Source organism: Dermacentor andersoni, chromosome 7 (genome assembly GCF_023375885.2).
Source record: "Dermacentor andersoni chromosome 7, qqDerAnde1_hic_scaffold, whole genome shotgun sequence".
NCBI classification, from domain to species: domain Eukaryota; kingdom Metazoa; phylum Arthropoda; class Arachnida; order Ixodida; family Ixodidae; genus Dermacentor; species Dermacentor andersoni.
This window is the reverse complement of record NC_092820.1, coordinates 93,095,419-93,120,154: the sequence shown is the minus strand read 5'-3', so window position 1 is coordinate 93,120,154 and position 24,736 is coordinate 93,095,419. Positions and strand designations below refer to the sequence as shown.

Below are 24,736 nucleotides of genomic sequence, written 5' to 3'. Positions count from 1 at the left end.
CGAAGCAATGCTCGAGTCGTCGAGACATTTGCCGTGCAGGGAAGGCTTTAAGGGCTCGTGTGTGTAGCCAATCGGTGAGGAGATTCGTCTCCCAGGACACGCCGCGGCTCCCAGGAGACGGAGCAGGCGCTCGCTCGTTGTGCGCCACTAATCCTCCTTGCGAAGCTTCTTCCGTTGCGTCGCACGGATGATGATCAGAGGCGCGCGGTCGACGAACTGCGCAGATTCTATTTTCTGGCCTGCTAACACGACCCAGAGCGTTCACTTCACTGCGCGTATTTTACACATTTCGCCGTAGTTAGTGGCATCGGTGAATTAATTGACAGACGCCTATGGCGATACTGAACTGGCCATTTCGAACGTGCTGACCTCGCTATGCCAAAGTCGGCTGCTTCGATGCTGTAGTTACGACCATTAGCGGTCCTAGTGGTGTGCTATAATTTTCTGGTTGCAAAGAACAGCAAGGACCACCGGTACATGTCAACTTCTTCAGTCCTCTTTCGCGCCTAAAAATTGCTCTTTCCTAGGGATAATCAGACTTTATTATTGCTACTCGAGACCGCTTAAGTTCCCGGTAGCCTTAAACAAATCATCCTATCTTGCTAATCCTTCCTCTCCTTCTTTTTTTTTTGCTCCCAACTTTCTACCCCGTTTTCCTTTCATCAGTACGTGGTAGTCAACCGTAGATATCCTCTTGTATAACCACCCTTTCTTTCCGTTCTCTCTCTCCGTGGGGGTAGAGCTTAACTGTTGCCTTTCAGGAGCTTTGTAGCGCTTTACTGGAGCGCTCACAGAAACGAGCGACTACTCGAGTCGATCGAGTGTGCCATTATTATCGTGGACCGAGGGTGCTTGTGGCGCGGTGAAGTCATGGTCACATACTGCCACAACTTCTAGTAACGAAGCGTAGAGGGTGTTCTCCGCGCCGTTTCTTGCTGTTCGCGTTTCATGCACGCGTGGTCACATCACGCGTACCGGAAGACTTGTAGACGGGAGCGGCGGAGGTGGCGACGCGACATCTACCCGTAGCGCGCTAAGAGCGTTCTTGTGGTCTTAGTGACGATTATCTCGGTGACGGCACCATGACGGCACCTTTACGCTGGCGCATCATCGGAAAACAATCGGTTGTGTATTATTGTTCGGTTAAGCGAGGCGCCAGACGACGGTAGATGTCAAGTATACGAGGAGGTCCTGATAAGCTACTGGCTGTGCCTCTTTCCAGGTGAAGCAGGAAAATGAACATGGATCATATGGCAGCCTAATATCTTAGTATGTAACTAGGCAAATATTAGATGGTTGCGATTCATAGGTGTGTGTGTGTGTGTGTGTGTGTGTGTGTGTGTGTGTGTGTTTAGAGGTAGAAGCAAGTTTCACGTCGTTGTAGTTGCGGGCCGTCATGAAGTGTTTGTTTCTCCAAGGAAAATCAGCAGAGGACATTCACACCGAGATGTCACAAGCGCTGACGTGTCCTTTCTACAGCACTGTCAAAATCTGTATCTCTCGTCTTAAGGCTGGACATTTCACCGTTGAATGAGCCTCACAGTGGGCGTTCCCCAACGTCAACTGACCCGGCAACCTGATTGTTGGGGAAAGTGATTATCCGTTAAAAAAAAAACAAAAAAAAAACCATAGCCCAGATAGTTGCTGGACATCTCACGGTAGTGTGTTCGGATACTTATCTCCACTATCGTAGACGTGCGTAAGCTTCCAGCGAAGTGGGTGCCGAAACATTTGAGCAGTTATCAGGAGAAGGAGCGAGATGCAGCACCCGAAGCAATTTTGGCCCATTTTGAAGTTGCGCAGGACTTTTTGGCTAGGTTGGTGACTGAGGATGAAACCTGGCTCCATGTCTGGGATCGCGAAACCAAGTAACAGTAAAAAGAAGTGGCGACGTAGTGGATCCCCGCGACCGAAGAAATTCCGCACCTAGAAACGGTAAAAAAAAAAAAAAAAAGTCACCGCGTCCGTTTTCTGGGATAAAGACGACATTCTGTTGGCGGACTACCGCCCTCACAGCTCTGTCATTACCGTGCAGTGTGTTAACTTGCTAGATCAGCTGAAGGAGGCAACTGGAACGAAGCGCCGTGGAAAGTTGACCAAAGGGATCGTTTTTTTTTTCGTAAGACAATGCACCTATGCACACGTCCAATATTATAGCTTCCAAATATAACACCCTGTATTTCCAATTGGTCCACATGACCCCTGCACACCTTATCTTGCCATTTCGTACTATTATCTGTTCTCGCACTTAAAGAAACACCTGAAAGGGCAACATTTTCGATAACATTTCTTATCTCAAATATGCTGCTAAGAGTTGGTTTGAGGCCCAACCGAAGGATTTTTCTTTTCTTCTTTTTTTAACTGTTTAGAGAAGCTGCTACTGCGCGGTATTATGTGTATCAGTTTCAGGAGGGGGTGGGGGGGATATGGTGAGCAAATGTGTTGGTTTTTAACTCTGACTCTCTTCTTTCTGGTCAGAGCGAGGAACTTGACAGCACACCTTCGTACATGTTTCCCTGCATACACTAACTCGGCGGTTGCCGTTCGGCCCCGCTATCACGCTCTGTCTACGCTAGTACAGACGCAGTCACACTTGTCGATAGTCGGGGGCAACTTTAGAAGACGGCGGCATTCGCCTCTCAAAGGCGGATGCACATGAGCTTCCACCAATGGGCGCGCACTCTGACGTCATGAGCCGGTCGGCCGGTGACCCTGCCGACGGAGAACACCGCAGCCCGCGCTTCGAACTGGGCCGAGTTGCGGCAGCGGGACTATTTGTTCAGTCGCGGAGGCAATCGGACGCCGCTCTTCGGTCATCTGGGCGGGGCGGGGCCCTCTTCTGTCTTCTTAAGTTGTTCCCGACTGTAGAGTGGCTGGCTGCGGTCTGTGCCAGCCTGCGCAGCTGCCACCTCGCGGTACACGTGGAAACCTAGCGAAATATAGCTTGCTAGTTTCCGCGTGTAGTTTCTCTAATCCGTGGATCCAGCACTCTGCATGACCATGCGTGGTCTCGTTTTGGCGTCGGCCTGTGCTTTTTTTTTTTCGTGAAAGATGGCGGCCAACTTGGCCGATTGATCAAGTGTGATTCCGACTGTATACGCTTACACTATTCATTGAGCTAAGCTCCAAGCTGTGGCCGTTTTTCGATTCTATGCACGGAGCATTGGCAAAGTTTTCCCTTGTCTTCAGCTCCAGCATTGGGAGTGCTGGTCCTACACGTGATAATGCAGTATAGTGGAGATGTGAGCTTCTTGGGGGTGTTATATTTTTGTATTGCCTTCTCGTCAGTTTGCATTTAGGCGGAAGTCGCGCACGCTCCGTCACCTCGCTCGCGTGTCGCTTTCGGCGGTGTTTTTTTTTTTTTTTTTTTTTTTTTTTCCGGGAATGGAACGCGCCCAAGGTAGCCACACGTTTCCTATACCGCCGATGTTGCGACACAGGTTCTCGCGGGCGTGTTCTGAATATTTCTACAGGCGTGACTCGCGGTAATGACCTTCCAGGACCTGTCTGTATAATGCGCGACGGCTTACGGTTCTTCGCGCGTTGACGCTGAAACCACCGCCGTAATGCAATCCCCCTTCCTCCTTACCGCCATCCCCCGGCAACGTTATGCTTCTGCGGCAGCTGTCCATTTGGGATGTCTTGACTCTACATATGCGGGCTTAGTCAAACGCCAGCAAATGGTGGCGCTCATTGATGTCAAAGATGACGGCGTCCTTCCGTTAGATTTGGCGCAAGAAAGAAAAAAAAACGTACCACTGAGGACGTCAGTACAACTTCGCAAATTCCGCTGTATTTCCCCCTGCTTTATAGACTTGTTCACGGTCTCTGCCATCAGAGAAAACGTGGAATTTTTGAGACTTCGTCAGTTTTGGAAAATCCAAGGGAAGAAACGGAATTTTGTCTCCGGTAGCTTCGATTCAGAGAAATTCTTACGTCGAAGGTTAGGGCGACGCTGTAGTGGTATGGCAGAGAGAAGCTAAGTTTCTAACACAACCTACCTAATCCACGAATAATGGTGTATTTTGCTAGTTTTGTGAATGTGAGCCTGGCCGCGGCTGGTTGGAGTATCGGGAGACGCGTGATTCGACCAAATCTGACAGTACACCCCACCTGATTTACAGCTTACTAATAGCAGCTGTTAAAAATTATGGGCTGGTGTAGTATTTTGGCAAACTATAAGGCACCTTTTTCTTTTCTCGCGCCTGCACTGTTGTAGACTGCGGGGGAAATGTTCTAAAAATCTGGAAAAACCTTGGAAGTCGATAGTGCTTACATAGTGGGCACCCTCACGAAGAATATAGACAAGTTTAGCAGGCCAATGTTTCGTTAAACTCGAATGCAGTGTCGCTCTCTTCTTTTTTTTTTTTCTTTTATTAATCTGCGATTAGCCAACCCCTGCCAGATTTTGTCGCTACGTGTGATGTCTCGGCATAGCTGTTGCGGTAATCTTCATTCTCGAGGGCGATGCATTCGCGTCTTTCAGTGGTTTTACGTCTCTTTGCTGCACACCTCCGCAGTCGACGCAAGTTTCATCTGCATTTCGGATTATTTCTGCAATATGAAAGTAAGCTTATATACCAACCTTATACTGAACGTACGCTCTTCTGACTGTCTGACGCGCGATTTCTATTCATGAGGCGGCATTTGCTCGAGGACGCGTCTACAGGGACGGTTTCACACCTTCGCTAAACAGACAGCCTGTGAAATTAAATAAATAAATAAATAAATAAATAATTGCACCTGAAAGCAGTTTCTTCGGAAGACCACAAAGCACGGGTCAAGTTGAAGGCTTTACGTAACAAAACTAAACCTCAGCGAAGCTTTTTCTCATTCATTCATTCATTCATTCATTCATTCATTCATTCATTCATTCATTCATTCATTCATTCATTCATTCATTCATTCCTCTTTCTTTTTCGTTTGAAAAGGCGGAAGAAGAGTTGTGCCAAATTCGTTCGCCTTCTCTCTACACGCGGCATCCTCGAGGTGCGGGCGAAGCAAGTCTTCGTCACGCGGGATGCGTCTCGTCATTTCGGGCTGCGGTCGATAAGTGGCCGTTCGTATTCACGTCCCTCTGCGTCCTTCTTTCGCGCCTAGTTAAACTTTTAAACGCGCGAGTTGTGAAACACGACGCGCTGTTATTTGAATAACATCACGAAAGGGACGGGAAGATCGTCTCTACGTACACGCTTCCGGCTGGGCGCGCTTTGCCACCCGCTGCCGTCGTCGAGCTGAAGCCGGGCGGCAGGTCGGGCGCACGCGTTCTCGGATGTTGGCGGGTCTCGAGTTCTCTAATTCGTTCCGCTCGCGCGGAGCTGAGTTTTGAACTGTTGTAGCGCGCGCGCGCGCGCGCGGAATTTCGTCGCAAAAATTACGCAAGATGAGAATGCGACGCTGTTAGTGTCTGCGGGAGCTGCAAGCACTTCAGCCCGCGTGGGAATGTTGGGAAGCATAACACGTGGATCTGCCAAAACTTCGGTCTTCTGGCTTCAAACGGCCTTGTGACTTCGCCACATTCGCAATGTTTATGCATGTGCGCAGATACCTTTTGCTATTAGTTCGTGAGTTTTGAAAAGTAGGATTTTTAGAAATTTAGGGATGTAAAAAAAATTTGCAGTTTCGCCCGAAAGGCCAAACATTGATAGCGATAGCAAAGCGTTAGGCAACTACACCAGCTAACGTTCGTATTCTTATTGGTCATATACATTTCAGTAAACATTCGCTTATGTTCATTAAATTGGCAAGCTTGGTTTCACGATCGCACATGCAAACGTACTGCTCTCAATCGACCGCGAAAACTCGCTGTCATGAACAACGCCGTCGTGATGAGCGCAAACAGCGGGAAGCGAACGCTTCCGCTGCCTGTCCGTCGAACGCGTCTCCGAAACCTGAGATTACGCAACCCCCGGCACAAGGCACACGCGGAGACGGCGCTCGCGCAGCCACTAGCCATCTGGGCTCGCCATGCTTTTGCACCTACCGGAGATTGCCTCCAAGATTGCCTCCAAGAGAGAGAGAGACGCGATCTCACCTGCGCTAAACCTGCGCCGCTCCCTCTCTCCCCACGCTTTGCGCACGCTGTATCACGTGACGTCTAACGTTGGGCGCGCATCAAGCCACCATCCTCCTCCGCTCACCCTCGCACGCTTCCCCTCTCACCAGCAACATACGGCGCACGGGGCGCGATAGGACTTGGTCGTACTTGGACCCACTGCAACGACGAGCAGAGGACGCCTGGAGTGTGTTCACAGAATTACTATCGCAATAAAACGCAATCGTTGATGTTCGAAACACGGCGGCCACGACGTGCTTCCAGCTCCTGCAATCACTTCCGGCGCATGCAGCCAGCAAAGGCATAACCTTCAAAATCGTTTCCTGTTGCTCAAACGAAGCCGTCGCTCGGATGTGAAATTGTGCAGCAGTTCTGGATATGACCCACACCCGCGAACGTTAGACAAACCCGTGTTCAGACCATCATTCCACGGCCCTCAGCGCCGGAGTTATTCCTGCTGCAACCTTTGTATAGTAAACTCAGTGCCGCGATCGAGGTGTCACCAGGTGGCGCGGCGCCCGCGAAGCGTCTCGGATGAATCGCGCTTTAAAGTTGCTCGAATTGGTTAAAGTGCTCGCATCGTCGCCTTTCTGTAGGGTGGTCGCGCGGAGCCGATCTCTGAGGCGTGTTGTACGGCGCGTGGGCCTGTGCGCGCGCAGCGATGAATGTAAAAAGCCGTCGGTCGCGCTCTTCCGGCGCCTCGAACCAGAAATTGGCGGCGACGGAAAGGGTTCCGCTCATGCACGACGGAAATTTGTATACATATACACTCGCCCGCTGCCGTGGCTGACAGGTTGCGTTCAGCGAGTGGTACTGTGTGTGTGTGTGTGTGTGTGTGCGCGCGTGTGTGTGTGTGTGTTTCTCCTCGCCGGAGGGCAACTTTGTAGCGGACGCTGCGCCTATACCGCGATTTTCTTTTTCCTGTTCTTTCTTCCCTTATTTCTTTCCGCCGCGCTCGGAAGACGACACTTGTAGCGGCAGCTCGGGGAAGCTCCGAAATAATTGCTTAATCGTTGTTAAGCGTGGGCACGTTCGAATAGTCAGATTTACCAATCAAATACGGATGTGCGAAAAAAAGAAAACTGCAAATCTTCGTGAATTGATAGATAGATGGATGGATATATGGACGGACGGACGGACGGACGGACGGACGGACGGACCTTAGTAAAAGAATAAACAGAATCGCTAAGGGTCGGGGCCCCTAGTACAGGGCTCCGCTGGGTCTTGCCATCATCTCAGCCCTCTGTATCAGGTTGAGCTGGTCGTGGAGGGCGGAGCTGGACAGCAGTGCCTCCCATTGCTCCCTCGTGGTGCTGTGTCGGGGTGTTCTATGTTGTATAGTGTGCACTCCCACGTAATGTGGTGCAGGCTTGATGTGGAACCGCACCACGGGCATTCGTCCAGGCTATGGGGCGTATGCGGTGTAATATGTGTAGGTTCGTGTAAGTGCCTGCATGGAGCATACGCCGGGCAGCGGACACCGGATATTACACCGCATATTTGACCATTTCACCGGTAGGGAAAAGCTGCAGTAATGTTGATATCCACCGAGGCAGCGAGAGAGAGGAATTCTTTGCACTAATCTACGTTACAAATCTCTACAAGCATAATAAGGAAATACTGTTAGATAAGTATAAACCATTTTGTGAGGTTAATAATAAAACCACACGCTAGCTGAAGAACAGTGTCCTCTGTGCACAAACGGCCCTCCCTGATACCCGTATACGCGTATCAATATGCCAATAGAATGACTATAGTCATTCTAAGCTACGGTTGCTGCGTTGGTAGAGTATTGCCGGTTGATTAGCAGAGCGGACATTGTCTTGAGCGGCCTTGCGAGGTGCCCACGTATCCTGTTGGCTTGGTTAACAATTTTCATTCAGTTTATCCCGGGAAAAAAGAATACGGACATTTTCAGCACTATGGCTTTCGGCTGACATTAAAAAATGTGGTATATTCGTGCAGCCATAGGATTTAACTTCTGTTCACGTCTAGTGTACTTTGAAAAAAAAGAAGCTTGTTGCCACGGGGTGTCGACATTGCGAAAGAAACCCGAGGGAGAAGTATTTTAATTACTCGACGCCGGCAGAAATGACGTCTTCAGCGAACGCTGCACGATCGACCCCCCTGCGTGAACGCTATCCGCTACCTTCGTAATAAACACTCCATCCAATCTCCAGCCGCGCTCGGCTAGCGTATCGTCTGCCTTGGCTGTAGTGACTTGACTGCAATTAACTGGCAGTTATGAGCTCTGCGGTTAAGGTGACCTTGCGGCGACGAAGGCAACAGCGCAATCACGTCTGTACGACATGCGAATACAACCTTGTGCACATTGCCGCGAAGAGCGGGGCGAAAAAAGGAATAATAATAATAATAGTGATAATAATAATAATAATAATAATAATAATAATAATAGTAATAATAATAATAATAGTAATAGTAATATTAATAATAATATTAATAGTAATATTAATAGTAATAGTAATAATAATACCTGCCCACCTGTGTTTTATGTTACGCCGCAAACGTATTAGTTAACGCTCAAAACGGCCCATTCATATGGAATCGTGTGGCATCGAGGAAAGTTTCAGTTTCTTTTTTTTTTTTTTAAGTGCTGCGCGGTGTGTGTGGATACTTGGAGAATTTCCAACATACCGCGCGTACAACACGCGGAAGCTGTACTACGAAGGTCCTGGTGTCACAGTTAATAATGTGTAAATAACGCCAGCTAACGCGATCTATCAACGCTCCGTGCGGCGTCGCGTTGTTTCGGTCGCGTATTGAGCGATCGTGTATTAGCGCGTTGTCCTCGGCGTATTGTCGTATCGTTGTCTATTAGACGTATTGCGTGGCTATATCCCACCGGCGCAGGCCAACCAAAGCCTGATCGCGCATGGATTTCGCAGGGAATCGTACGGGCTTGGTTTGTACTAAACTCGCGGAATCCGGCTTTCTCATTCCGTTCCGTGGACTGTGACGGCTTTCGAGAGGCGCTGGGGTGGATGGCTGTGGATATTGATCTCTGAGGCTTTTTAAGGCGTCTTTGCACCAGAGGAATGTCAAGTTGTGCTGCGTTGATAAATTGCCCGTCTACGACACCAACAAAATCGTTTTCTTTCTTTTTTTTTTGTCTTCAGAGGAGACATAAGCTAGGAAAGGCGCGTAAGGAAGGTGCCGACGGCGCGTTGGCGCGCCAACTCTGTGACGTCATGGATTTCGCAGCGTCCGCACGCGTCTGGTTTGCTGTTTGCTGCTAGAGATAGATTACGTATCGTTATAAAAAATAAGATAGACTCGGTCTGTCACGTTTTGAGATTTTTCCAACGCTGTCGCCACAATATCCACACGCACGCACGCACTACGTTGCGATCCTCGACGTACGTGGTCACAGTGACGAAACCCGGGCTCCCGTTTCCGCTCGAAATTCTAGGGACCTTCTTTTTCTCCTCTATAGTGACGAACCACTTTCCCGGCAAGAGAATGAGAATCTGTATTTTCTTGAAATAAATGTTTGCAAACGGTGCGAGACGTTAAACGCTATACAATTTAACTCGGTGTTGCTCTGTAGGTCTCTCTAACGTGCGCCTAAACTTGAATGGGTGCGCGTTTTATTGCGACGCTGTCCTTTCTCGTCTGAGAACGGCGCCGTCGCTGCCACCGGGAGTTGAACCCGCTACCTGGCGCTCAACAGTGGGCGGGCAGTTCTCGTGTGCCGACCGCCTATAGGCCTTGCTCGATCGGCGGGGCATTTCTGATTGTGTGCATGGACAGGGATGCGTAACTCGGCCCGTGCTTCACGCGCGATATGTCAGGCATGCGATGTTACCTCGCGAAACGGAGGAGGAAGATCGCCGGCATTTCGGCGCCACTCGCCGCCTACGTCGGCGCGTATGTGCACTTATATCACGGCACATGCATCGCGGAACGTGTTGACGGAGCGAAGATAACGCGCGGTCGGACTCCTTCGCGCGTTACTGCGGAACAGATGCGTGCGTCCGCCTTTTCTGTTGTTTAATTGAATCGGACGCTAAAGGAAAAAAAAAATACGAAGCCGAGGTAGGTCGACAGATTATTCGTATAGAAGTCTACTGTCGTTTTGTCTGTGCCAACGTGTGACTGTTGCGTAGAAAATTGTACACCGAAGGTCCCGCCACTGTGTGCTCGTCAATTCGAATCGGCCGCACCAAAACGGACCAATTCACATTTCTGTGAATCAGCCAGTGTGCACGTCACGTTAGAGGTATACAGTACAGTCCAAAATAGATCGCGTCATTCCGTTTTTCTTTTTCATTTTCGTCGTGTTCTAGGCGACAAAATATCTGTATCCATCCCTACGAATGACGAGTTGGTTATTACAGGAGCCAAGACTTTCATTCTGGCTTGACTTGATGTTTCTCTTTAGTGTCCATTTAATAACTGCGATTTTGAGAGCCTCTGTCAAGCCATCGTGCTCGCGCTAATAGAATTAGTGGGACCGTTCCAAGGCAGCACTAAATCCATATAAACGTTTATAGCGCAAATTTATTTTGCGCTTCAGCTTCACATGCAAATTATCTTCGTCAATGCTTGTTGTTCTCGCGACACTTTGTGACAAAGTTGTGCTGTGCAGTACTTATTAAAGGACATCACTGCACGAATGTAGTCCGCAAAGAAGTATGTAAATGCGTCGCGTACGAGTGGTTATTCGCAATTAGATGGTCCGGAAACCGCTCAGCATCCGGTGTTTGCACTTCTGCCACACCGTGCACGCTGGAGGCAGTAAACAAAGGGACGGGGGACCGTTGCTCGCTGTCGTCTGCCCGGTGTGTATACCCGTCGCCGTGTAGCGTTATATAATTTCCTGCAAAATGTGCTATAGTTGTGGCAATTCAGCCAGAGTGATAGGTACATCTACCACAGTCGAACGCCTTTGTAACGATGTGCTTGGTGTTTCTGAAATCATTCCCTGTATACAGGTGACTTCGTTGTAAAGGTCGCACACTGCATAGTTCGCAATAGAAACGGGAACATCCTCTCATTATACAGGTCATTTCGTAGGGCCGTTCGATCGTTGAAGAGGCGCTCGTTCGAGTGAACATGGATTCGCCTAAACTTTGTCCTTGCGTGGCTTCGAACGACTTTTTGTGACTTTGCTAATTGATCACTTTTCAACGACATATAACGTTATGTGATTGCAATAATTTGCCTTATACCCGCACTCCTGCTAACCGGCGTTCAGGTGTCGGCAAGCTGCTCGCTAGAAAGTTAATTACACATGCGTGGTCAACAGTAATTGCCTTCCCGTTTCCTTATTTATTGATATTTATTTATTTACTTATTTGATGAATAAACAACAAATTACTACGGCTATACTTATACGCATTCGTGTGCTCGGTAACTTATCGTAATCCTGCGTTTAGAAAAAGCAAGATAGTTTCGAAATTGGCAAAGTTAAGGCGTAATAAATAAGGGTACATAGCATATCCGACCAGAAGCACGAAGATTAGGCCAATACACGTATGCTGTGCACCCATGTCCCCATATAGTATAGGTGAACGACCGCATCGCCAGAGTTCCACCTACCCTAACTTTTTCTAAAATGTACTCCACGACGTGACGCGCTGTTCTTGTTTTTCAATGAACATGACAGCCAGTTCCGGTTTTGTCGCCAACTTGTTAAACTTCGGAGCTTCTCGCTTGGCGCACGGTGGAGTGTGTCTTTGCGTATACTTTGCATATATATGCTTCCGCATGCAGTAACGCACACAACCAGCGCTAAAATTTCCCGAGCTGTCAGCAACGCCGCATAGCGGGCGAAGGGAGGTAGCCTATAGTGGGACACGTCTGCGGGTTTCGAGACGCCGCCTTTTCGACGGTCGATCGAGGCGCAAAACGTTCTGCTTCGGACGAAGGGATATAGCTGCACGTACTTTGCATGGCCGGACAGCGACGAGGCGCGAGCGCGTGCAATTTGAATGTTCACAACGGGATGCGCACTCGGGTCTTCCTTCTTGCGTCCACGAATGGCGACGCGGGCGCGCGTCGCCTGTCGTTCGAAAATGTCGCCCCATTTTCGTGGAAGCACAAGCGGGTGACGTCGTGGACGGCGGCTACACGGTGCCCGGCCGATATGCGCTGTTATCGGATAACTTCGACGTCTTGCGGCATTCGACGTATGGGCTTTCACGTCGCTGTCTTCGCCTTTCCAGCCGACGAATGCACTAACACTCTGTGGAGATACCCGAGAAGGCAGTATACGAGCCTGCGCCCGCAAAACACCGCACTGTACACGTTGCCGCTTCCGCGCTCTCAAAAATGGTTCCCGAGGGACGCTGCGCTCTTGACAGAAGTTTTCCTCCGCCGTGACGTCATGACCGCAAGCGAACTTAATTGGCTGTCGCTTTTGTGCGGTTTCTTTGTCGAGTTGGACAGTGCCACTTGCCATTGCATGTGTACAGACGGTAGTATTTTCGCGTAGAGCACTGCCCGGGCCCGGGCCGTCGGAAGCGTTTTTTCGGCGGGTTGGAAGGGTGCTCGGGCATGAGGCCGCGGGACCGGGCCGGACTCGGGCCCGCTCATGAAAGGGCCTTCGAGTCGGGCCTTCGAGCGCACCCGAACGTTATGCATTGCGTGGTTCAAGGCATTTTATGGCAAGCTGAACTGACAAGATGAAAGAGCTGGCTGTTAGTGTACTTTAGCAAAGAAAGAAAAAACAGATGAGGTTTGAATTTTTTCCACAAAAGCAAACATTGTTTCCGCGTAATTAAGGCAAAATAAATTGTACAAAAAATAAAACACTTCAACCATTTTCCGGTTACCGCAGTGGTGGAGCAGCGGCGCGAATTGCGCAAAAGTGCGCCGAGCGGCCCTCTGCGCCATCCTGCGCCAAAACAGCATTTTAGCGGAAAATTGTGCCGAGCCTGCGCCAAGGTATGCAAAGAGCGAAGCCCTCCTTCTGTCGATGCTTCGCAGCTAGCAAAACTGAAATCAAAACCAACAGCACGCTGTTATCATCATCGCAGTTCCCTGCACAGACCCGTACATATATGTTTCTCATATAGCGAGAAACTCTACGGGCCTGTCGGAGTCGTCCGGTGCGCCATTCGCGCGTTTTTCTCTGACGCACGTACAATGTAGTACCGCTGTACCGTCTTGCTGGCCCTTGGTGTTCATCGAACCCGCGTAATACCGCGGAGCTTCCCGAAGGAGTATGTCACATTCTGAGATTAAAAGTAAGCCTTTTCGATGTTTATGGGTGATAGCGGGGCTTTGCAAAATAGCCGCTGTGCTCAGAATCGCACGTGGTGCATAGTTAAGAATGGTATTAGCGAAATAGTTCGAATGCGCGGTACAGGGCGAGAGCCGCCACTGCGATGAGCTCAGCCATGTTCGATGATGAAAAACTATTGCGTCGAGTTCGAGTCGCTGCGCTGTTTCGGTGAAATAGCGTCTCCAACGCCAACGCTAAACCTTATTTGCGTCTCGCGCATGCGCAGTAGCTCTGACGCATTGTTTTTTGGGGCCGCAAAGCCTTTGCGGACTCTGTTCATTGTATTCATACATGGTATATGGTAAGCACGCATGCATAGTACTCTGCGCCAAAAGGGCTTGCAGCTGCGCCAAATCGACTCTTTGCCTGCGCCAGGACCTGCGCCGAAATGTGGAGTGCCTGTTCCAGCACTGTAATACCGCTTTTGCGATTGCATGATTATCAATCTCGATACTGTATTGTATTATTTTAGTGCTAATGCGAGAGGTGTCCCTTTCTAATTGTGCGTTTATTTTATGCTCTAAGCTAGTGGAATTCGACTGTCCGCGTGATTTCGCACGCTCGCTGACCTCCTAGGACCGAATCGTACGATCAAGCTAAATGCATGCTCGCCAGCGGAAGGCTAACAGCACAGGCAATGTGCCAGTTCACTGGGGTTCCCATGAGAAAATCAAAGGTTTCGGTATTTTATTTCGTATATACACTATAGCTGGGTAGACTTCGAGGAGGTTAGGCTGACACATACGATGAGTACAATCTGTATGTAGCGAACGCAATTTTACTGTAGCTGGGTACGTACTCCAAGAGAGGAGGACGTGCTTGAAGCCGGAGAGTCTGGACAGCCTGCTGGTTCTGCACGATAATAGCATGTAGATTTTTGCGTTTTGCTGGCCTTCGCACAGTCCTATTCTGGTGGCACCGTTTTCGGGTGCAGCCTTTTTGTATCACTGCGTGTTACTTTAGGCGAATTTTCCATGTTTATTTTCATAAAAAAAGGGGGAGCAACCTGTAATCTGGGATAGCCTGAAGCATGGTGTGTGACAGCTTGATTATATAATCTATATTGTACGTGTAGTGATTACCTTTTCGTGTCGAAGTTAGAATATGAGCTACTTACATTTCATCTGTTTTTGCTCGCTGTTCACCATATATAGCCTTAAGCTTTTTTAACTTGCTGCAACAAATTGTTAATCAAGAGCGCCTTTTAAGAATTTGTGTAATCATTGTTTCCAACGTGAAGTGTAGATAGGAGCTTTAAAAAGAATACCCTGGGTTTCCTTCTACCAGCTTTTTCATGTTAAGGTTTGTTTTCATGTTTTTTATTTCATGTTTTATTTCAGCTATACTTTTATTGTAGCTATACTTTTATTGTAGTGACTTCTCATGTACCTCATAAGCAAACATTTCATTTATATTCTAGTGTATTACGCGCCAAATCCACGATGTGATTACGAGGCACGCCGTAGTGGAGACCGGATTAATTCGACCTCCTAGAGTTCTTAACGTGCACCTAAATCTAAGTGCAGGGATGTTCTTGCCTTTCGCCCCCTTCGAAATGCGGCCGCCGCGGCCGAGAATCGAAACCGCATCCTAGACCTTAGCAAACAGCTTAACCGTTAAGCTACCGCCCCGGGTAAAGCAAAATTTCAATGCATGTACACACCGGATTTTTCGTCTGGTCGCCCGCTACAAAGGGCAAGGTGCCAATAATAATATTCGTCAAATTTCCTCCAGCGGGCCCGGGCCGGGCCTGGTCATGCACACGCGGGCCCCGGCTCAGCTTAGTAGTAAAGGCCCGGGACGGGCCCGGGCTGGGCTCGGGCTTCATAAAGCGGGCCCGTGCAGTGCTGTAATTTTCGCTTTCATTCTGGGCATCGCAGCGAGAAGACTGCGTGCTCAGCGTTTGCGCTGCCCTCGTCTGCCACCACCACTACTACTACCACTAACTACTACTACTAACTTCGACTACTACAAAAACTGCGCACTACTGCGAGAGCTAGAACCTTTATATTAATTATTCTTGTGTTGTTTCTCGCCGAAACTGATCGCTCTTTGTAATCTTGTCGCGGAAATTCGATGCCGTGACAGCTGCGTGAATCGCAGGCTTCTGAGTCCGCTTCAAAGTGCGCTCCTGCAGAGACGGTTCTTGCAGAAAGTCCATTTCTTCCTTTCTTTCTTTCTTTGTTGCTTTTCATTTCTAGTCTGCATTCACTGGGAAGCCTGTCCCACTTTCATCTCCCCTGGCGGTTTTATTTTTGGCCACGCGAAATGAAAGCCCGGCTTTCTCGGCGGGCCGTTCAATATAGACTGTCACGCAACTCAGTCCGGGCCGTCTGCTTTCGTGTATACAGAGCACACAACGTCACTGCGTCGTGACGCCGTGTGTCGTCTGTTCCTTTTGTCTTAGCAGACGACATTACGGAAAGCGTTGTCCCAGTTTTAATTCTTTTCTTTCTTTCTTTGTTTCGGGGCCGGATACGTTGTTGGCGTGTGGGGGAGTATAAGTTTCTATCCGAAGGAGCACGCCGCCGGACGCCTTCATCGTTCCTGTGGCCTATCAGTTACTTCACTACTCCATTTCCACGATATCCTTTTTTTTTTCTCTGAAGCTGCGCTGTATTTTTTTTTTTTTCGTGGGACTGTTCTTACTATTTCGTAGAAAGACGAAGAGGGCGGTCGACGTGCATCCCGGGATTGAATATCATCTGTAGTGTCTCTGTGATCGATTTTAAAGGATGATTAAATACAAAGGATAGATCTCGTTAGACTGATAAAGCATCCTTTCAAAACCTTGTTCTGGTTGTTTCTGCAGAAGAGAAAGAAACAATATGGGAGAAAATGAGAGGCCACATGCTAAAAATGAGGGCCGCTAGAGCTTGTCGCTCATGCGCGCTCGTTTTGCGTACGCCAATAATGACACTGTCAGAGACACCAAAGAAAATTAATTTGAGATTTGTTAGTAAGTTACAATTCTGCAGCAGCAAGAGGCCGTGAAAGGAGGCTTGATAAGCCAGAAAACTAATTAAAAATATGAGAGAGAATTGATGACGCCATCATTCATATCGACGGCGTGCTCTCGACAGAAAATTAATTTTCTGTCGGCGAAGTTAGACTACACTACATGTATTCTAAAGGCCCCGTGACCTTCATTTTCTGCTCTAATAGCCAACCTGTATATCTTAAAGCGAAATTAACGAAAATAGTTCTGAACTAATACTTGATCAGTCTAAACTGGTAGAGTGTTTCCCTTCAACTTCCCATGATGTCGGCACCCAGCGAGACATATTGAAATATGTTCGTGAAGCGGACAACAAAGCGGATCCCCCTCCCTTTCTGTCATATTCTTTAGGGGGGGGGGCGCTTAGGGGGGGGGCGATGCATCCGTCGCGCAGTTTGCGGGGTGAAAGTCTCTCTTCCCGTATACGCGACACTTGGACGCGGCCGCTTTCAGTGTTACGCAAAGGGTGCGCGACCTTGACGTCGACGGTGGCAGCAGGAAGTCGGCAGAAGCACGGCGACAGCTCGTGATGCCGTCTGGCTGACGTCGTCCGTCTTGTCCTTCCGCCGCCGAGCAGACGACGTGAAGCCCAAGGGCGGGAGAGGTGTACGCAGGGGCTGTCGCTTACGCATGCGCGGTATGTGCTGCGGGCCGACACGCGGTTTATGTACTTCAGCGCCTGCGGCAACCTCTGCTGCTTAGCACGAGGTCGCGGGAACGCTTCCCGCGGCCGTGGCGACGACAGGATTCCGGTCGGATCGTTGAGTTGTATCGGTATGTCACCCTTCTATGGGATACCATTTAAGCCACTCTTTGTGTGAGACAGAAGCTCGGTGAGACGGAACAGTGCGTCCAAGCGAAAGACGCGTGGCGACAATGCCTCGAAGTTGGATTCACCAGCTCGCTCTGACGTCATGGATTTTGACGGCAACTGCTAAAACAGACGGAAACTGCTAAAACAGAAAATTTTCAAAAGCACGTGGCGATCCGTGAATATTGACCATGCATCGCGTTCTAAAGAGACTACAGACCGAGCTTAGCATGTTGCGAAAAGTTTCGCTGCGCGCAACGCGGCCCAAGTACAAAAAAAAAAAAAAGAGCGAAGTTTCAATTAAAATTGCTCACGGCGCACAGACGCGCGCTTAATTCACCGTGCTTCATCGTGACGTGCTCGAGTTTCGATGTGAAATTTAACGAATGGAAGCTCGCCTTCGTTTTGTCTTGTGCAATGAACTTCCCAACCGCGAAATTAACGAAAATAAGTTACAAATTTATCATAGAATTAGAGGGTCTAAACTAAGCGTTCATATTTATAGCTTTTCTTTAAGAATGCCTCTCGCAGCGCTCTGCGGTTATTGCTGTGCTGCGTCGCCCGTCTTTATTCTTTTCTTGCAAATATTATATGTGTAACCTCCGTGGACTACTACTACTACAACTACTACTACTACTACTACTACTACTACTACTACTGCTGCTGCTGCTAATAATAATAATAATAATAATAATAATAATAATAATAATGATAATAATAATAATAATAATAATGTAAGACCCTCTTAAGAAGCCGCTTTATAATCTTACGGATTCTGGCATTGGGTCACGTAGTTGCGCTTTTCTTTGCCTATACATTTACGTTTTGTAGTGCTGGCAATATCTACAGCAGACCCAGATGTTTCATACGGGCGGTGCAGAACCGCAGGTGATCTGATCTAATCCGGAGCCGTCCATGCACTGCGTTTTTCCTGCCAGATTTGAACGTATGCGAAGCAGGAAGTCGATAAGCTTTTGCAAGGCATTGAAACTGAGATATTCCGAAATGGTCCATTCACTGAGCGCGGCAAAGACATCTGTGGAGTGCTCGAACCTGTAGTTTCGTGGAAACAGCAGACGGGGTCCTTTCTCATTCTTCTTTTATTTTGTCCTAGGCCGACATCGGCAAGTTCGTTTGTCGCTACCCGCGTGGAGCTGAACTTTCGGCTTCGTTCACAATTGCGTTTGAGAGCGCAGAATTACACACGTTCGAATGAATATGGAACAAGCTCCCGTATTTTGCAAGATTCTCTGCCACGTTTTCGACGATCCGTCGTGCTCTCTTTCTTTCGTAATCGGCTTAGACGTCGCACCGCTGCCGTTATCTCCGCAGGCATCAGCTGCTCGCGGCGCGTATGATCAGGAAAAAAAAATAATAGCACGTGGAATGGGATCTGTGCGGAGTACAAGCCCCCACATTTCGCTTGCGAAACTCAAGCCAGATATTCGTTGGATCGGGGGGTAGCAGGGACATACGCGCTGACGACGTGTCAGTGTGAAAGTGAGAATTAACTATAAATAAAGGAGGGAAAAAAAAATAAAGAAAAAGCCCTACGCCTGTGGCTCGGCGACTTTCGCCATCACTACTGCTACACGACTATCATCACCGGCTTGCGGATAAGCAATTGTGACGACATAAATTGGCTTTGCAAGTAGTTTATCTACGAGTTTATTGGCTTTCTCGCGAAGAGCGCCTACTAGCTTATTCTGCGTTGCCACCAAGGTAGCGGAAGAACGTGTTCCTGACAAATATGGTGGCTGACACCGTAGTTTTCCCCCACAAGAAAATTGTTACCGGCCCCGGCGGCCGCACTTCGATGGGGGCGAAATGCGGTAACACCCGTGTACTTAGATTTCGGTGCACGTTAAAGAACCCCAGGTGGTCCAAATTTCCGGAGTCCCCCACTATACGGCGTGCCTCATAATCAGAGCGTGATTTTGGCACGTAAAACCCCATAACTTGACTTTTTTTTTAAAGAAAATATTAGACTGAAAGTGTTGTACTTCAACCAGAATGAGAACGATGATTGAATTAGGTCGGAATATTTTTTTTCCCTTGAAAGTTGAAAGCGAATTTCGTGAATGTAAGTAGTGCATGTATTTCCCTAAACGACTCGCGGCTCTTGCCCGCTTTTAGTGTGATCAAGGAACCCGTACTGGTCCCGAAACGTCTCTCTGTGTGTTTTTTCACCTTGACTTGGTCAGTGGCCGCAATTTCTTCATCATCATGTTACCTGACCAGACGAACTTTCGTGGAACTCTTGACTACTTTATTTCTGTTCAGTTTAACCGGCTTTTGTGAGTCTTTGCGAATAGATTGTTCAAGGTCATTGCCTTACTAATGCAACGATTCGCTTTTGGAAACATCGTAGTTAATTCCTCCACAAGAACGTCTGAATCGACGAGCTCGAATATTGCAGTTGCGTTTCAAGTTGCGCAAAATTAATCCCGGAAAGAGCGCTAGAACGAAGGATTAGTGGCGATGGCGCCTCTAATACCGCGGCAGCTGGCCGTAACGTTATCGATTTTGAAGGCGTGAGCCAAAGCCTTGTCAAGTTCTTAGAGCTACCAGCGGCACTACATTTCACTTCTTTAAAATAAGGAAAAGAAAAGGCAAAGAGTGAATTTGCCAAGTTTCGAGGGATTTTACTGCGGCACAAATGGTCAAAGTACGAGAAAGTTATTTAAAGGCAGTGGCGTCTCACTGAGGGGCTTGGATTTCGGTACGAAATGAACAGTAACAAAGTTTGGAAGAATACCTTGTTAATCTAAAATGTTTCTCTGCAGTCTCCCCGCTACGCTTTGAATCCATCCGTCTGGGGGTTCGCTTTGTTTTTCGGATACCACCTTGCATAGTTATGCGTTTGTGCCTTCGCCGCGGGTTTTGGAGAACCACTAAATTTGCTTGGCGTTGGCGGCAACTTAGGTTCTTAAGCTGAGTCACTCTTTATTCGGTCGTCGTGGTAGCCTGCTGGGAAGCGGCCAGGAGTTGTATTTAAGTACATCGCAGGCGTAATTGGTTTTGGCACAATAGATGTAGATATAACCTAGGCTGCTAGGCAAATTAAGCGTCCGAACATCGTGACCGGGGACGCTGTATGGTTATAAACGTTTTCATCTTTTGGCGCTTAATGGAGCGAATGGGGGTGGAGATGGTATCGGCGTGGATGGGAATTTTGACATGCCTTCTTTTTTTTTTCTCCCTGTGTCAAGATGAAAAATGTTTAAACGAAGCCCGTTGATAAATCATGCATATCCCGCATGCGCCTTATCTTTAATTGCTCGTAAACCCCATCACAACTTGCAGTGAGCAGGAAAGATTCGTTTATACATGCAAAGGCGTACTCGCCCAATGGCCCGGAAATACACGACATTTATTCACGAGGCAGATTGTACTTGGCGGTTCCTATATGTATACGTATGTGCAGACGATTCGCGTTGTGTGGTTCTATGATTGGTGCCGTACCACACGCCGAGCAGTATGTTTTTCAACAGGGTGGTTACCATGAGGGAAAAACCTATAATTTCGAGGGATTTTGTGAGGTATGGAAAATTCAGGGAAGCAAGCAAAATTTTCACACTCGTTGCTTTGGATCGGGCGTGGAAATCGGTACCCAGAGTTGGTTACGGCGAAACTAGTCGGTATGCCAGATGGAAGTGAAGTTTTCAACTGGACTAACGTAGTCGACATATAACTGCGTCTTCTGCTAGTTGTGCGAGTGTGAGCCCCTGGCCGGGAGGGTTGGGATATCATGATACAGATTATTCCGTGAAATGTGATAGTGCATCCCACCTGATTTACAGCCTATACCGGCAGCAGTTGAAAATTATGGTCTGGCACTGTATAACTCGGCAAGCTGTAAACGGCCTCTTTTTTTCCCCCCTTGCTTTTGCTGAACCTCTAGTGTTATATCGGCTCTCAGAAAAATTTCATAAACGCAGTGAAAAAAAAAAAAAAAAAACTCGGAAGAAATCTGGGTACTTGAAATTGCCAGCGTAGTACGACACTCTGAATAAACTGCTCGCGAAGGCACTTTCCGAGCTGCAGTGAAACTTAGTGCAGGTTTAACAAATCCGGTTCCTGCCAGCAGTAAGCTCTTTAAAAGGAGGAAAGAAAGGAGGGAGACGGCCTTGAGAAGAAAGGTACAGGAATCAAGGGTCCCGTTAAAAAAGAATTGGGAATTTCGCAGCTTAGTCGATCAGTCTGAAGTCGACTACTACAATCCGAACTTCACCGCACAGACGCATCCGTTGAGCTCTGCGTGAGAGGAATGAATAAATTTCACCCGCCGCGATAGCCGATTGGATTTTGGCGGTCTGCTGGTGACCATGATGTTCGGGGTACGATTCCCGATTGCGGCGGCCGCATTTTGATGGGAGCGGAATGAAAAAAAAAAAATAAGCAGCTTTGTGTTCTTAGATTTAGGTGCACGTTACAGAAAGCCCACGCGGTCGAAAACAATCCAAAGCTCTTCACTGCGGCGTCTCTCCTAGCCTCGTGTGTTGCTCGCGGGGACGTTTAAACACAGTCAATCACCAACAGAAAGAAAATTCTAGTTCTCCTTTCTTCCTTCTTTTTCTGGAAAACCTGCGAAAACCACTGTTCCTCACGGGTGTACGTGTTCCAGGCTGCCACCGTTCGAGAAACTAATCAAACTCAAACGTGGCCCGTTGCAACTCTCGCAGTATACGCGTATAACGAAAACCAGCCTAGCAACTCTTCCTAACCACGACGAGCTTTCGCGACCCGGCGCGTGGCTACAGAGACGGATTGGCCGTTCGCATACCCCGGAATAGGTTGGGGAGAAAAAAAAAAATACGACAGAAATAAGCAGAAAGAGTGGCTGTGTCGGCTGTTCTGCCTCGGCAGGCAGCGAACGACTGTGGTGCGCGCAGAGCGAAGGCGATAAAAAGGTGCCTCTCTCTCGCTCTCTCTCTCTCTCTCTGTGTGTGTGTGTGTTGTGCGTTCGCCAAGGGCTTGAGTCGGTGCTCGAGAGGAGAGACGCCTTTTTTTCCGCAGTGGTGGCGTCGGCGACGTTTAAAGAGCCAGTTGTTGGCCCCGCGCGCGCGGCGCGTCGACGACGCCCGAAGTGAGGTCCTTCCACCCCCTCCCCCCACCCCTTCTTTTTGGTCTGGGCGCCGCTAAAGCAGTAGGAAATGCGTACGCGCGCGAGCACAGCGCCGGTTGGTAAAAAGAATGCCGGCTTTCCTCGCCGGCGCGGTTGTGGGATGCTGGCGCATTTTGCGGCGTACCGCATCTAAAGCGTAACTTTTAGACGAGGAAGGAAGGAACGGAGAAACGAGTGACGCAGAATGAAAGATTAAGGAAGGAAGAGGTGCGATGCATTTGAGAATAAATGGATGGGGGGGGGGGATAAGTGAAGTAATTGGCGAGGTTGGAAGACCATCATTATAAGAACGTCTGGGACGCCGCGCTGGAGTATAAACGCCTGAATTTGTAAAGATACACTGATACGGAATATTATTAAGTTATGCTGTATTCGTGAATTCGTCATCCTTATAAATGTGCGGAGGAACGAAGGCCTCTTCGAACAATCTTGCACCAGCGGTCCCATCTTATGCCTGCAAATTTACTAATTCCGTCACCCCACCTAATGTTCTGCCGTCCTCGACTGCGTTTGCCCTCCCTTGGCACCCATTATGCAACTCTAATGGTCCAGCGGATATCTATCTGCACTACGCATTACTTCGACTGCCTGGCTCCATTTCTTCCTCTTAATGTCAACAAGAATATGGGCTATCACCGTTTGCTCTGTGATGCACGCAGCTGTCTTCCTGTCTTTTCCATTAACGTCGCGACTAACATTCTTCTTTCCATCGCTGCATGCGTGGTCCGTAGATTCTTTGTTAACCTCCAATTTTTTTAAATTAAGCGGTTTAACGTGCCAAAACCACTTTTTGATTATGAGGCACGCCGTAGTGGATGACTTCGGAAATTTAGACCAACTGGGGTTCTTTAACGCGCTCCTAAATCTAACTACGCGGGTGTCTTCGCATTTCGCCCCCATCGAAATGCGGCCGCCGCGGCCGGGATGCGATCCCGCGTTCTCGTGCTCAGTAGCCCAACACCATAGCCACTGAGCAACCACGGCGGTTGCTCAGTGGCTACGATATGCACATACGATATGCAAATACCATATGCACATTGAACAGGGGACGTGATATACATATATATTCGGATTATAATTTGAACAAATTATACTTCATAATTATGCCGCAAGCAGAGCCTCTGGGAGGACCGCTATATTGCTACGTGCTACTCGGAAGAAGTACCGACAGTATATTTCACGTATGGGCCGAATTAATGTTCAGATGCAGTATCCTTGAGACGTTCTCGATGGATTATCAAAAAATTGAACGTGCCCTGAAGGTATTTGTATTTGAAACGGCGCACGCATATTGGGACATGATTTGGATGTACTAGGGACGAAGTGTTTTCACTGGGCTGCTATCTCGATCGTGCACAGTAGACGAACGTCATAGCCACTTAAAGGGACACTAAAGAGAAAAATTATTTCTCCTGTGTCAGTAAATTACCCGTCTACAATATCAAAAACACCGCTCTTACCACCACAAGGCGCTTGGTAAGCCAGAAACAGCGCAACAACAAAAATACGGGTAGCGACGCCTCCTTGAAGTTCCCGCACAAGCCCGGTGTGACGTCACGAATTTCGACAGCGTCTTCTAGGGCCTAGTTAATTCTTTAGCGGTAATGATTGACTCCTTTAGGTCACAATGCAGTCCAAGATTGAACGTGGCAAGTTTCGGGGACTTTTACTGAGCACACGCGGCCTAAAAACGAAAAAAAAAAAAAAAAAAAAAGATATTTTGAAATCCGTGGTGTCACACTGGCGTACCGACGTTGGGGATTCGGCGCGAAACTCAAGACATGAAACTTCGACCTTCGTTTTCTCTTCTAATAAGCAACCTATTATTTCGAAATCTACGACAGCATGATTTTTAAAGTTCTAACGCTTTATCCGTCTAAACTGTTCCGGTGTTTTGCTTTAGTGCCCCTTTAACCACTATAGTAGCTGAAAGAAATGAAGGGAGGCAATCGCGAACGAAAGGAAAGGGTAGACTTGAGAAATAAACGGAATAAGAAAGTGAGTGCCATCGCCGGTGCCCTGACACACGACAGCTGAACAAAAGAGCAGCGGGAGCTAAGCGTAGGATATAAGTTCAGAGAGAAGAAACTGGAGAGGATCAGAATTACAGCGCTCGCGAAGCAGAGAGAAAGCGAGAAGGACGCGGTGTTGACAGTCGATCGTTAACGATCCGCGGAGATGCAATGCGGAAGGGAAGAGAAAAATTGCTCGTCTGACGTCACATATGCGGTGGTTTCGAAACGGATGCGCTGACGCGGCTTTTGCTTGCGACGATAGGCTCCTCCTTATTATGCGTTACTTTAATTTTTTCTTCTTATTATTATTATTGCACACGCGTGTTTGCACGTGGCGAAAGCCGAACCGTTTTTGTGTTCTTTCGTGGCCGTCGTCTGCTCACCCGTGGCCGTTAACGTCTGCTCGCGCAGTCCATGCGTGCGTCGTCTGCTCGCCACGTAACGCTGGCGTTTCGCGGTCGGTCGCACCTTGGTCCGTCG

The 24,736-nt window shown here is 48.5% G+C and overlaps 1 protein-coding gene across 4 annotated transcripts in view; it reads left to right on the top strand.

Moving 5' to 3' along the window:
• The window catches only part of Pli (E3 ubiquitin-protein ligase pellino), a 119,939-nt gene that overhangs the window by 53,606 nt on the left and 41,597 nt on the right, over window positions 1–24,736 (top strand). The window lies entirely within an intron of this gene.